The sequence below is a fragment of the Prorops nasuta genome, unplaced genomic scaffold, assembly GCF_024137725.1.
Source record: "Prorops nasuta isolate Cenicafe-Biocafe unplaced genomic scaffold, Cenicafe_Pnas_1.2 PNAS00014, whole genome shotgun sequence".
In the NCBI taxonomy this organism is placed as follows: Eukaryota; Metazoa; Arthropoda; class Insecta; order Hymenoptera; family Bethylidae; genus Prorops; species Prorops nasuta.
The window spans coordinates 4,574,415-4,586,540 of NW_027116811.1; positions in this window are offsets into that span (position 1 = coordinate 4,574,415).

Here is a 12,126-nt window from a genome sequence, read left to right on the forward strand (position 1 = left end):
GAAAAATGGGCCGGCCCGCCTTCCTTCCACCCCTAGGGCTAAGGGTGAGGGTAGGGGTGGCCGGAGTAGGGCTGCCGAGAGCTCCGAAAGCGGCCAGGCCACCGAGGTTGGGTCAGTCGGGTCGCACCCTGCACCCTTGTCTGTCATGCTCTTTGCTCTCTCGCCACACTGCCTACATAGTTTTTCCCTGCCAACAGGATCCAATATTTTCCTCCACCCTCCCCCCTCACCCACGCGACCCGACCTTTCCTCCGCTATATCGCTCTCCTCCACCTTGCACCGAATCCTCTCGCTATCAGCCTCAACCTTAACTCTCCTCACCCCTTTCTCCTCCTCCGTGACTCGCTTCCAAATCTTCATCCCCGGTTCTTATTCTCCGCTCGATATACCTTATTCCTAAGTCACGCATTTTAAAACTGTGCTTCCTAACGTCCGCAACCATCAAAGTCTCGTGTAAGATTCACAGATGGACTGCTCTCGATACGCTTTTAACAGCACGATTCCTCAAAGTGATTTTGGGCCCAATGCCTTTTTTTAGACACTCGTCGTCAGTCTTGCTCGTTTTTCAATCGCTGAGCAGCTCCGTCGGAATGCAGCGTGGTTCTAAAACGCGATCCAACAATTTCGAGAGATGGAGTGCATCCAGGCTGCATTAGGCATCGACAAAGAACTCTTTTCAACGGCCATTCGAGGAATTTGGCACGTTGGCACGACTCGACTCGAGTAGAAAGTTTTCTCGCCGGGACGCAAAAATAGCGCTCGGTTGAATCGAACGATGGCGAGGCGAGGAGTTGCTACTGCTGGCGCTCGCGCTTTTGAACCAAAGTCAATAACGCGGCCTTTGACTGATCCGCAAGCTTAAAAGTCATCGGTGACGTCAAGGGTCAAATTTAGGCTGCTCTAAAGCCATGCATCGTCAGCTGCAATCTAATTCCACCTCCGTCCTGCGTATTTTCAACTATCGTCCTGGTACCCCGCGATCGTTCTTTCCACAAAATTTAATTTCTCATTTTTAACCAACAATGTTGCTGGCCAAAATAAAATCAGCCATTTTCGGCAAATCTTAGAACCAAGTACGTTCCTACAGAATAGAATAATTTGGGACGGTGGGGCTATTTCTGTTTCTCGTCTGCCACGCGATTACTATAATTTGGCACAGAGAAAGAGACCACTTTTATTTTCAACTAGCGTGCGACTAAATATCTGCTCGTTTCTGCGAAAAATCTCAAGTCTGTAGGGTACACGGCGAGAATAGCAGATCAACAGTTTGGATACCCACATATAACTTCAATTTCCACTGTATCGTTACGCTCTTTCGCGGGGGGATGCTCGTTAACAAACTCCAAACAAGGACGTGTTTAAATATTCTCCACTGCCGCATGTAATTTATAAGGTGGACTGTGCGTCTTGATCGTCTCTAAAACACGCAGCGTCCCCGTTGCAAGATCCATTACACCGAAAACATACATATACCAACAATGAAAAAAAAAATTGTTCTACAAATAGAATAGCAACAATAGTTTACACACACACACGTGCATGAACAAAAAACCCCTGTATAAGCCTAGTTTGGAGAACGATAGATTCGGTTATTCTTCTCGCACGAGATCAATCGCGTTGATCCATATGGAAAAATGATGAAAAAGGATTGTTATAAAAGAGAGGATAGCGAGGGTATAGCGTTGGATTTCACGCAGCGATCTTCTAAAAAAATAATAATAGGAATAACGGAGCGAGTAACGCGATGACGATTTTGAGACATTTTCGCGAATGTTCGTGGTAGGCTCGGAAAGCTCGAAGGGTGTGGGGTGGAAGGGCGAAGAGGACGAGGATCAGCAGTTAGGTAAGCGTATCGGGGTGGGGGTTGCTGGACGGTGAGTAGAGGGGGGGGGGGGGGGCTGAAAGAAAAGGTGAGGGAGCCGAAGGAAGGGGAAACGGGAAGCTCTCCGGTGCGGTTAGGTAGCCGTTACCTCCGTGGCCCGTCGCAGAGGCTTCGACCGACCACATGCGTGCGAGCAACCGAGGGTGGAAATCCCAGTATGCGCCCGGCAGAGCCGGGTGCTCGCACAAGTGTAAATCGGTGAAGGGGTGTTTCAACAATGCGCTCATTCAATGCGTTCTAGATATGATTACCGGAAACCATCCCATAATTACTTTTTGTGTTAAACTACTCTCTGTCTCTCTCTCTCTCTCCCTCCCCCCCCCCCCCTCCTCCTTTCCTCTCGCTCATACGTGAATTCGACCCGAAGCTACCCTCTTTTTCACCCGTATTTACTTCCCTTTCTCTCTCGACTTTCGTGTACCGATCTCGCAACCCCCTCTCTTCGCCCCTCGACAACCACTAACGTCTCTCTCTCTCTCTCTCTCTCTCTCTCTTACACAGTTATAATGCTCCGATTTTGTCGAGGCCTCTTCGCCCACCCCACAGACCATACACAACGCGCGCGCACGCCCTCCTTGACGTCTCGCTGCGACACACGCACACGAAATCACGGAAACACACACGTATACAGGCTGCTTTTAACGCGCCAGACGCTAGAAATGATTTATCGAAATTGTTACACTCGGCACGGTGCACTCTCCGCTCTTGCAAGAGTCGAGGAGGGTACGTGGCGTAGCGTAGTGACGTTGCACCACTGTGCAACTATAGGTCCCGCCGTTTCCGTCAACGCGTGTCTAAATCGCCTTCTGTTGTTTCTGCAAATTCTCACCGACTATTGTTTCCTCTCGTATACTGGAATTCGCCATATACACCTATATATATATATATATATATATATATGCATTTACAAATTCCCACGTGTCGACCCTCCAAGGCTCGTCACCTACCCCGTCCAAAACACAAGAAACTTTTGTCGAATCGTCGTAAGCATTTACCGGAAACCCACCAAGTTTCTCTGCAATGAAAATAAATTTTCTTATCGCTTACTTCCCGTATCTCGACTAGCGATGCAAGTGCAGTCATCAGCTTCGATCCAATCTCCATAGAAATTGTATTGATCGTTCGATCAGCAACGATAGTCATCGGAGTATGAATTTTGGCGAGGCCAGAGGAGGAAGCGTTGGTTCTGGCTGAAAAAGAGGAAGCAAGCGTTAAAGATTAAGCGGCGTGGGGCGAGAGGCGAAAGATACAGGGGGAAAGAGACAGCGAGTGTCCGTCGAGGGAGGCAGAAGAGAGCAGAGTGGCAAGGGAACGTGGCAGGGTGGTGGCTGGCGTCTATATTACGAGCGTGTTCATATTTCCTGTGTTGCCTCCTTCCTTCCCTTATCTGGCTCCTCTACCCTCGGAGTCCTTTTGTTCGCACTCTTTCGACTGTTAATGCCGCGAAATTAACTCGCCGGGAGGAGCCGAGTTTAAGAACTGCGAATATATATATACACTCGTGGCGTAGACTCGGTCGCCCTAGGGCCAAGCCCATTGTCCTACAGTGGTATTATTTTAACATTATCAGTTGCCCGAGCGAGCTTAATTAATTTATTTATGAACCGCGTTGGAGCGGAGTGTATCAAGTTTTCTCCGACGATTTGTGTGGCCTAAAAAAGGGTTAAAGGAGAGGGATGCAAGGGGGGGGATGCTCAATGGTTTGGGAGATTTGTCTCTGGAGGTTGGAACACTGCGAGACCCTTGCTGAAGACGTCGAGCAAAGGACACGGTCCTAATAACACTTTCTCCTTTATTAGGTCCCGTTTTATCGTCGCTGAAAGAAATTCCCGAAGGCACGTCCAGGAGTGCTGGCTCGAGAGTGCTTCGCTGTAAGGAGGGAGGGGGAGGAAAAGACGACTTCAGGGTTGGAATTACAATGAGAATAGTCCACTCCGTAATGAGAAGCGGCTGATTACGGGACTGAGCAACGCTGTGAGAGCCTTCGTCGATTGGTTCCCTTTATCACTAATTATATCTCCAAGCGACGTTATACAACTGCTTATCGCCACTTTTGCCAAGATTCAGACTCGGATTGAATTTGTCAATAGCCATGATAAGAGGTATCGATCTTCCATTCGATCTTAATCGTTCTTAACGATCTTTGCAAGGTTTTTTCTTCGTCGTAACGCACACTGGAGTATATATATATATATATATATATATATATATATAGGCAGAACTGTTTTTTCTTTGTCAAAGGATCGCGCGAGGCATTTGCATTAAGGGAGAGATGCTGACCCTTGACCCGATCGTACAGGCCTACCGGTCAGTGACTGTCCGTCCGGCTTATACCGTGATCACCTGTCCAACGATTATCCAGGGTCAAGATTGTGAGACTGCATCCCTAATGGCGAACCATCCCCTCTCAATATTCGAGTTTACGATAAATTAATGGTTTTCTACCTAGCCCTGGCCAACTCCAAGTCCGCTCTCACACGAAAATTCAAATCGTCAACTGTAATCATTTACGGTTGCCCGTTTTGCGTCCCTATTGCACAATGGAGCCAAAATGCACCCAACTTTTGCACTCGTGGTTCCAACGAACTTGAAGAAAAACCTCGATTCTTGACGAGTAATTATTTTCCGAGTTTGATCGACGTTGGATGAAAATTATAACTTCTCGTTGGTTCTTGAAGATAATGGACCAACGTGCACAAGTGTCATTGAGCTGGAATCATGCAAACGCAGGATCGATCGTTAATAACGGTGATTTGTCAAGGAAATTGATTTTACCAGAAATCATTCGATTCTTCTTTCACACAGCTGCCCTCGACAATGAGTTAAGGAAAACATCTCTGATCGCAGAAAATTTGAGTCGATCCGGTTTGAAAACCGAGTTTGAACGGGTCAGCAGAATAGAAAGCCGGTGTCCGCAGGGCGGCACTAATGATCCAAGGTTCTTCATACAGGATTCTGGAAAAAGCAGGAGGAGGAAAGCTGGAAAGCTGATGGGGAGAAAAATTTAGAAGGGACGCTAATGGCGTTACATCAAACACTGGCTCGACCGTTTACATCGAATGGAGCTTTCATGGCGTTTCATTAATCTCCGGTGAAATTTTCTCGTGTGTAAACAGCTTTATTGACAGTCCGGCCGATCGCACGATTGCTGGCACAAAAGAAAGATTGCAAATTTTCTCGAGAAAATGGAGCATCCACCGGACCATTCTTGGACGCCAGGCACAGGCCAGTCTCCGCATCAATCATTTCGTACACCACAATCTCGATCCTGAAATTGCCTTAAAAATGCAAGAACCTTGAAAATTCATATTCCATACTTGAAGAAACCTCGAGCCCATCGAATATTTCGCCTCTCTTGCGCAACAGCACTTATGGTACTCGCTCTAAGAGTTGGTAGGTATCTAAAGAGATGCTTCCACGTATCGCTGCAGTATGTAATTAGTAAATTACGAGACTCGGAAAGTGGCTCTCGCGATAAGCAGCGCGTGCCAGAGGTCTCTCTATACGCGCATACGTCCCTGCTGAAGCATCTGGTTGATTAAACGGTCGGCGCACGCTCTGCGAGACCAGCTGTAGCTAATAAATATGAATGGACCAGGGAAAACAGTGATACCGCGTTAAACCGAGGTTCGCTTTAAACATTCGCTCCTAGAATTTCGTTGCGTCGTGCCGAAATGCGATTGATCGAGCCTCGCCGAATGTCAAGGATGAGGGACATGCAAATTCACGGAGTATGGAGCAAGAGGAGCGAACGAAGTATAAAGGAACGAGGGAGATGGGCTTTGCGTGTGTGAGAGAGACACGTTTCCCCTCAATTGACACCACTACACGCGCTAATGTCGCCCGCCTGACATATGGCCACTGCTGATTGCACAGCGGTTTCACTTTCAACCACTATTACCGCCAGGGATTTACTACCGTGCTACGCGTCTTTCTCCGAATCAATCCTCAGCCTCGCAACCTACAAGAATATCGTTCTCGCAACGCATTCCCACAAACTCGTTTCTCCGATTCGAGTGGAAATTTTGCCGATTAAAATTATTCATATAATTATCATCGACGTAGAACCTAACACATGGTTTCGATGAAACGTTCACATATATATAGGAGTAGGAATTTGGTGTGTGGAAGATACGGGAGGAAGGGTATCAGGGATGGGGTACAGAGTTCAGGGGCACCTATACGTGCACGAAGGGCGAAAGAAGAAAGTGCGAGGGAGGGTGGGTGCCCCCTGGAGACCGCCATTGTCCGGAATACACTGATTAAAAACCCATCCTACCTCTTCTGCTGTTAAACAGCCTTCGAGTTCGAAATTTGGAGACGCTGCGGTGACAATGAGAGGCGCGGGAATAATGAAAAATAATTTGAGCGTATATACTCGATAATGGAACACGTGGATTTCTGGGAACCAATATGGACGATAAATCGTGGCTGCAGCTCGGTGACGTTATCGAGTAATTTAGAGGTGGACTCGAGCGATAAAACGCAATCTTTCGGACGCTGAGAACGATGCTGGGTTATTATGATTGAGAATGATTAGCCTTGCAGGAGATGTATAGGTCGATCCTCTTAGCTTCCTCTTAATGCTTACTGGAAGAATCATAATGCTCGTTGCGATTGCCTTTTATGGGCATCATTAGTCCCGTTGACAACCCTCGAGGAATAATTAACGACGCATCTCACGCCACGTTGGCTCCTCTCATCTTTCCAGCCTCTCACGGGATATCAGGCTTGTTTTACCAACTTTTCACGCGAGTCCAACTTGTCTCCCAACGAATCACTCTTCCCTTCGTGTTTTACAATTGCTATTTACCATCCCTGTACACGAAAGCGTCCCGTGAAATTGATATTGCACTTTTTACACTCGAGCATCCCACAGGAAACTGATTCTGTAATTTTCTAGGGAACTCGGGATCGTCGTCCGGGTTCCCTGGGCGAGAGAGTCGAGTCGGCTTGTTACTGGCTGGTTAAGATGATTCTCAAGGTCATCGGTGAGTAGAAGCACGAGGTTCAATGTCATCGCTCATTGTACCTCGATCATTAGTGCAACGTGTAATGGGGGGGGGGGGGAGGGGGTGGGTAATTCGTTATTCGCCACTTTCCACATATATATATATATATATATTCGTCGTAGAAACTCGAGGAACGCTCGATCCTTATAATTTGCATCTCGATTGAATTTTGCCATCGGCGTCTCGCGAGTAGAGAGAATCCTCGTGAATAGCCTCCGCAGCGCGTAACTCGTTAACGCTTTGCATCTCCAAGTATGCCAACATCGACTGTCCGTATATAACAGTCGATAAAAGTTGGCTCGCACAGTGGCGAGCAGAAATATTCGCAAACTCTTCTAACGTTGACATTAACGCGTCGTTAACGTCTCACCTACCTCGCTGCGACCAATACGGTCTCGTATATCGACCATTTTCGTTATCAACAACCTTGCAAACTCGCTCAATCTCCAACAAAGATCATCAAAAAAAAAAAAAAAAAATATTCAACCTCTCTAGAACCAAAGTTTCACCTGAAAATCGTGTTTGTTCGTTGATAATTTGGATCTATCGACCAGTATATACAGTTTTACCCGAAATTGTGCAAATGAAGAAAATTGGTGACACACGAGCGATGTAAATTGATGCTGATTTCTGGGAAAGCAACGAGTAGACGATATTCTGCCGGATGCATCATTGCAACGGCGTGTAAGGGATCGCAATTCGATATGTTCCTGCCGGACGTTGATTCTATCCCAATTTGATAGTAGAATGGTATGCAACTTCTGGTTTCCAATTGCGACAACAACTTATCTCATGGATTATCTCGCTCGATATACCGAGCAAATTTCCTACCAACCATATGACTTTCAGATATCAATAACGCATAAGCTTATCATTTTCCTGCTAATTCCGCTCTAATAACGTTCAACGCTGTATGGATGAACATTTTTTTACCATACGAATCACGAACAATTGATTCTTCGACAGAATCTTGTACATTCCATTTTTTCGTTCGTCTTTTCGATACTTTCCTCGCCTCTTATACGCTGATGCTTCACGCTGCGAGTGACGAGGATGATTTATGTTAGCGAAAAAGCTGTGGATTCTCGTTATCGACTTGTTACTAGAGTCTATATATATATATATATATATACGCATGACTTATTACCGAGGGTATTGCGATCGTGGCTTTGTTGGAATTCAATCCTTACGAGCAACGAGTGGCTTTATTCGCCCCGTAAGCAACTTGAAAAGATGCATCGTGCGCAATAAACAATTATTGAGGCTCGCGTAACCGGCGTCGTAAAATAGTTTGAAGCAGTTAATTAGGCAGCCGTGTAATTGATGAGACTCGACCGTTCAAGCGGGAGCTCATTCGCTACTCTCATCCTCGATTCGCTGTCGAGAAATACCGCAGTCTGTCTCCCTTTGGTACTGTGATTTCCAACTCGCCTATACGAGATTTTCTGAACATTCTCTTTTGATCGTTGGAAAAATAACACTTTCGTACCCCCCCCCCCCCCCCCCCTCCTCTTTATCTACGACAAAAAGATTTTTATTCCATGGAAACAATTTCTCCATTTTGATTCAAACACAGTATAGAAATAATAATATCAAAGCAATAAATAGGTTTATCTTTATCTCGAATACAACTCAACTCCTGTATAATCTTCATTAAACGTCACTCCATTTTACTTTAGTACATAATTATGGAGAATTTTGCAACGTCGATGCGAAGTGTTGGTAAAATGCAGAAACGTGAAAAAAGTGCTGTGTAACGAAAGAGGTAAAGAGCAGGATCCATGGATCGTCCTTGATCCTTTTAGAGATGTTTTTTCGCGTCACTATTTCATAATTAGCGTTAGGATAGGTCTGACAATGGAAGGGAGACCCGGAGTCTCCGTTGGATTTCGCAGCGACGCAAGCGCGCGTTTTTCTGGACCATGAATTTTTCAATCGTACAAGCGGGGTCTTTGCGGATGAAGGGGAAGGGGGCTCCGGCAGGAAAACGGTAAGCGGATACAGTTGTTTGTCATCTACCTGTTCACCTGTGCGTTCGGGATAGCGCGAGTCCCATCGGTTAGGTTAGGGCACAAAGGGGATTGTCACGGGATCCCCCGAGCACCCCAAAGCTCGTCGATACGACACTCCCGACACGACGCGTCGGATAAACGATCCAGGACTCTGGGATTCATCATTCATTTACCCCCGCTCGAACCCCTGATCATCCGGAGAACGCACATTTTTGCACCGAGCGAAATAACGCGCGAGACTATCTCCGAAACAGCTGCGTTAGGATGCTGAAGACCATTTGGAATTTCGGCGCTGGAAGGTCATCCTGTTGTGCCCGCTCTTCCTTTGAGGGAGTACACGGCGCACGTTAATCAGTCGGGCCAGAGAAGAGGGCCCCAGGATTAATTAAGCCGTAATTACTGGACAGCCTCTCGAGTCACTAATGGGCAACCTGATATCCGTGAAAGGCCGTGCAATACCGCGTGAATAGGCGCCCGTTTTACTGACCATGGCTATCTCCAATGATTATCGAACTCGTTACACTCGTGTACGTGTGTCGGTGAGAATATTCCTCAACAACCGTGCAGCCGTTGGATATTCGTTCCACGACCTTGATGATAAGCCAGTGCGAAAATGCACTTGTTAGGATCAAAGCTTCTGGAGTTTGGACGATGAACATTGGACTGTGATTCGTGTCTGGATCGAGAAGAATTTTCAGGGTTGATATGACCGTTGACAGGTCTTCGAGGTTGGTCATGAATGACAACATGGTTGGCACACGTGGAGGCTCAACAGAGTATGCTGTATATAGAGCTTAGGTACGGGGAGGAGAAAGGTGGAAGGTCGTGGCTGGTCGTGGACAACGATGAGGCCCCGAAAGGTAATTACTTCATCCTATGTGCAAACAATGAAGCTGGTGGCCCTTGTTCCGCGTGAGAAACAAAAACCCTCGGTCAGTTGGTGCACCCGGTGGGGCCCGACGGCTCCGTCTACCTCGGTTTGTCTCATACCTGGCTCTTTGCGTAACTGATACATCCAGGGACCAGTTAGCCTCTAAAGTTTATACCTTTAACGTCTTGTGCAATGAATTACATAAGCATTAATCAGCGGGACGCCCGAGGGTCTGCCAAATTCGCCCGTAAAACAAGACAATGCGGACGGAAGAGGATATCCTCAGGGTGTAACAGCGATCTTCCTGCTTGTCTCTCGCTCTTTCACAAGCTGTATATATATATATATAACTATTTAAACATTTTTCTAGAAAATTCCTTCGTTGCGTCACACCGAGTTTTCTGGTACGAGAAATCCTGGTGCATGGGAAAAATTAAATAAGTCGAAGCGTCGAAGCGAATGGATGTTTGCCAGAGAACAGATTAGGAGGGGTGGATCTTTGTCGAGAAGGGGGTGAGGATGCAAGGTATATATGCTACAGGGCGAAATCAGTTTGCAGCACTTGAAAACTATTGGTAGTTTCGCAATGAGAGAAGACCTCCCTCAGGATGGCAACGGTGAAAACGCTTGCATACTAACCACCCACACGTTAATCGTCAATCCTGTTAGCGGTGGCTGCAGGGCGCCCTCCCGCGGCAAAGGATCATCCCTTAATCCGTTCATTCGCATCCCTGAAGCTCTCGAACCGCCTACATCGAGTGTGGTACGCGCGAGTGCTTTTCGGGCTTGCACACCCCGACAAAACTCCTCTTCGCTCCCCTCCCCTCTTTTCACCCCATTCATCCCCCCTCCCCTCTCTCTTTCTCTCTCTATCTCTGTCTCCCGTCCCTTTCACACACACCGTGCACACTCTATCCACCTTCTCCTCCACACTCTGGTAAAATCACGTACGAGCGCGCACTGTCACATCAACAATGCATATTACTCACGCAATCCCGCGTATCCACCGCTCTGCTCCCACCCCCACCCCCTCCTCCACCCCTCCCACGCTGCCCAGGCCACATTCAGAGTCCGCAGAGGTTTTACCACTGGGAAGCTGATACATACACGCGTTGCCACTAGATCGCTTTTGCTCGGATTCGACTGGAACTGCTGTACACGTATATATAGTGGAGTACAGTGAAATTAGACAGGGGATCTCAACTCCAGCAACCCTGAAGATTAGCAATACAGAGACTCGTTGTTTGTCGTTGCTGATTCAGGTACACGAGAATAACAATAATTTCTAAAGAAATAAGAATATTCTTCGTTAATTACACAATTATCGATCCTGAAGAGATTGCTGAAGAGGAACAATGTTGTAAAATTCCATTTGGGGAATCGCAGGTGGCCTTCCGACTAAGATTACTATAAAGAAGGTTAGTCGAGCCGAGTTTCCAGCAGGGATGAAAGGAGGGAGTTGGAGAGCAGACGCACGCAAGTCATCCAGGGCCTGTCCTGGGCCGAGAGGGACCCTCGGAGGGGCTGAAAACCATCCCTCGACCTCTGATCTCGCTCGCTTTCGGTATGGTGAAAAAAAGGAAGCAAAAAGAAACGAGTCTTAATAAACACGTCGAACAAACACGAGTGAAGCGGATAACCAGCACGAGCCAAGAACGTAGAGCGTGGACCTGCGTCTATTTTGCAACTACCCCTCCCCCCCCCCCCTTCTATCATACAGAGCCCGTGCAGCATAATACCAAGCACACTGTTAGCGAGGCACAATGTTCGTGTTCCATCTCGGTTTCGGCTTCTCTTTCCAGTGGGTAACGCTCCGCACAATGGATAAATGAGATTTTTTGCGAGCGATTGAGATCCGAGAGAGAGCAGGAAGAAGAGGCGGAGGGTGGCGATAGGATAGCTATAGGGATGTACAACGCGGTGGTCGAGAAGGAGGTTAGAGGAGGAGAGGGGGGGGGGGCGTCATTGTCTCCCTCGGGAAGAACCGAGAGTGTACCGATGATAGGGTGCATCCCCCGGGAGTGAGGGCTCGAAGAAAGGGTTGACAGAGAGAAGGCTTTTAATACTTGCGGTACCATATCGTATGTGGTGGTTGATAAAAACGCATCGACTGGATTACCATAAATATACAACTGCGCCGCAAAGAGACAAAAGAATCTCCGAGTAATCGCTCGGGATAAGTAGGCCAAAGGGGGGAAAGGTTACGTCACGTCCTCTGCAGTATATATATATATATGTATAAAGTTTAGCGAATCAAAACGAGGATCGATATCGTAACACTGCTCTCTTGACGACGTATGAGGGTAATGGTAGCTCGTGTAAAAAATAACGTAATTTTAGCTATATATG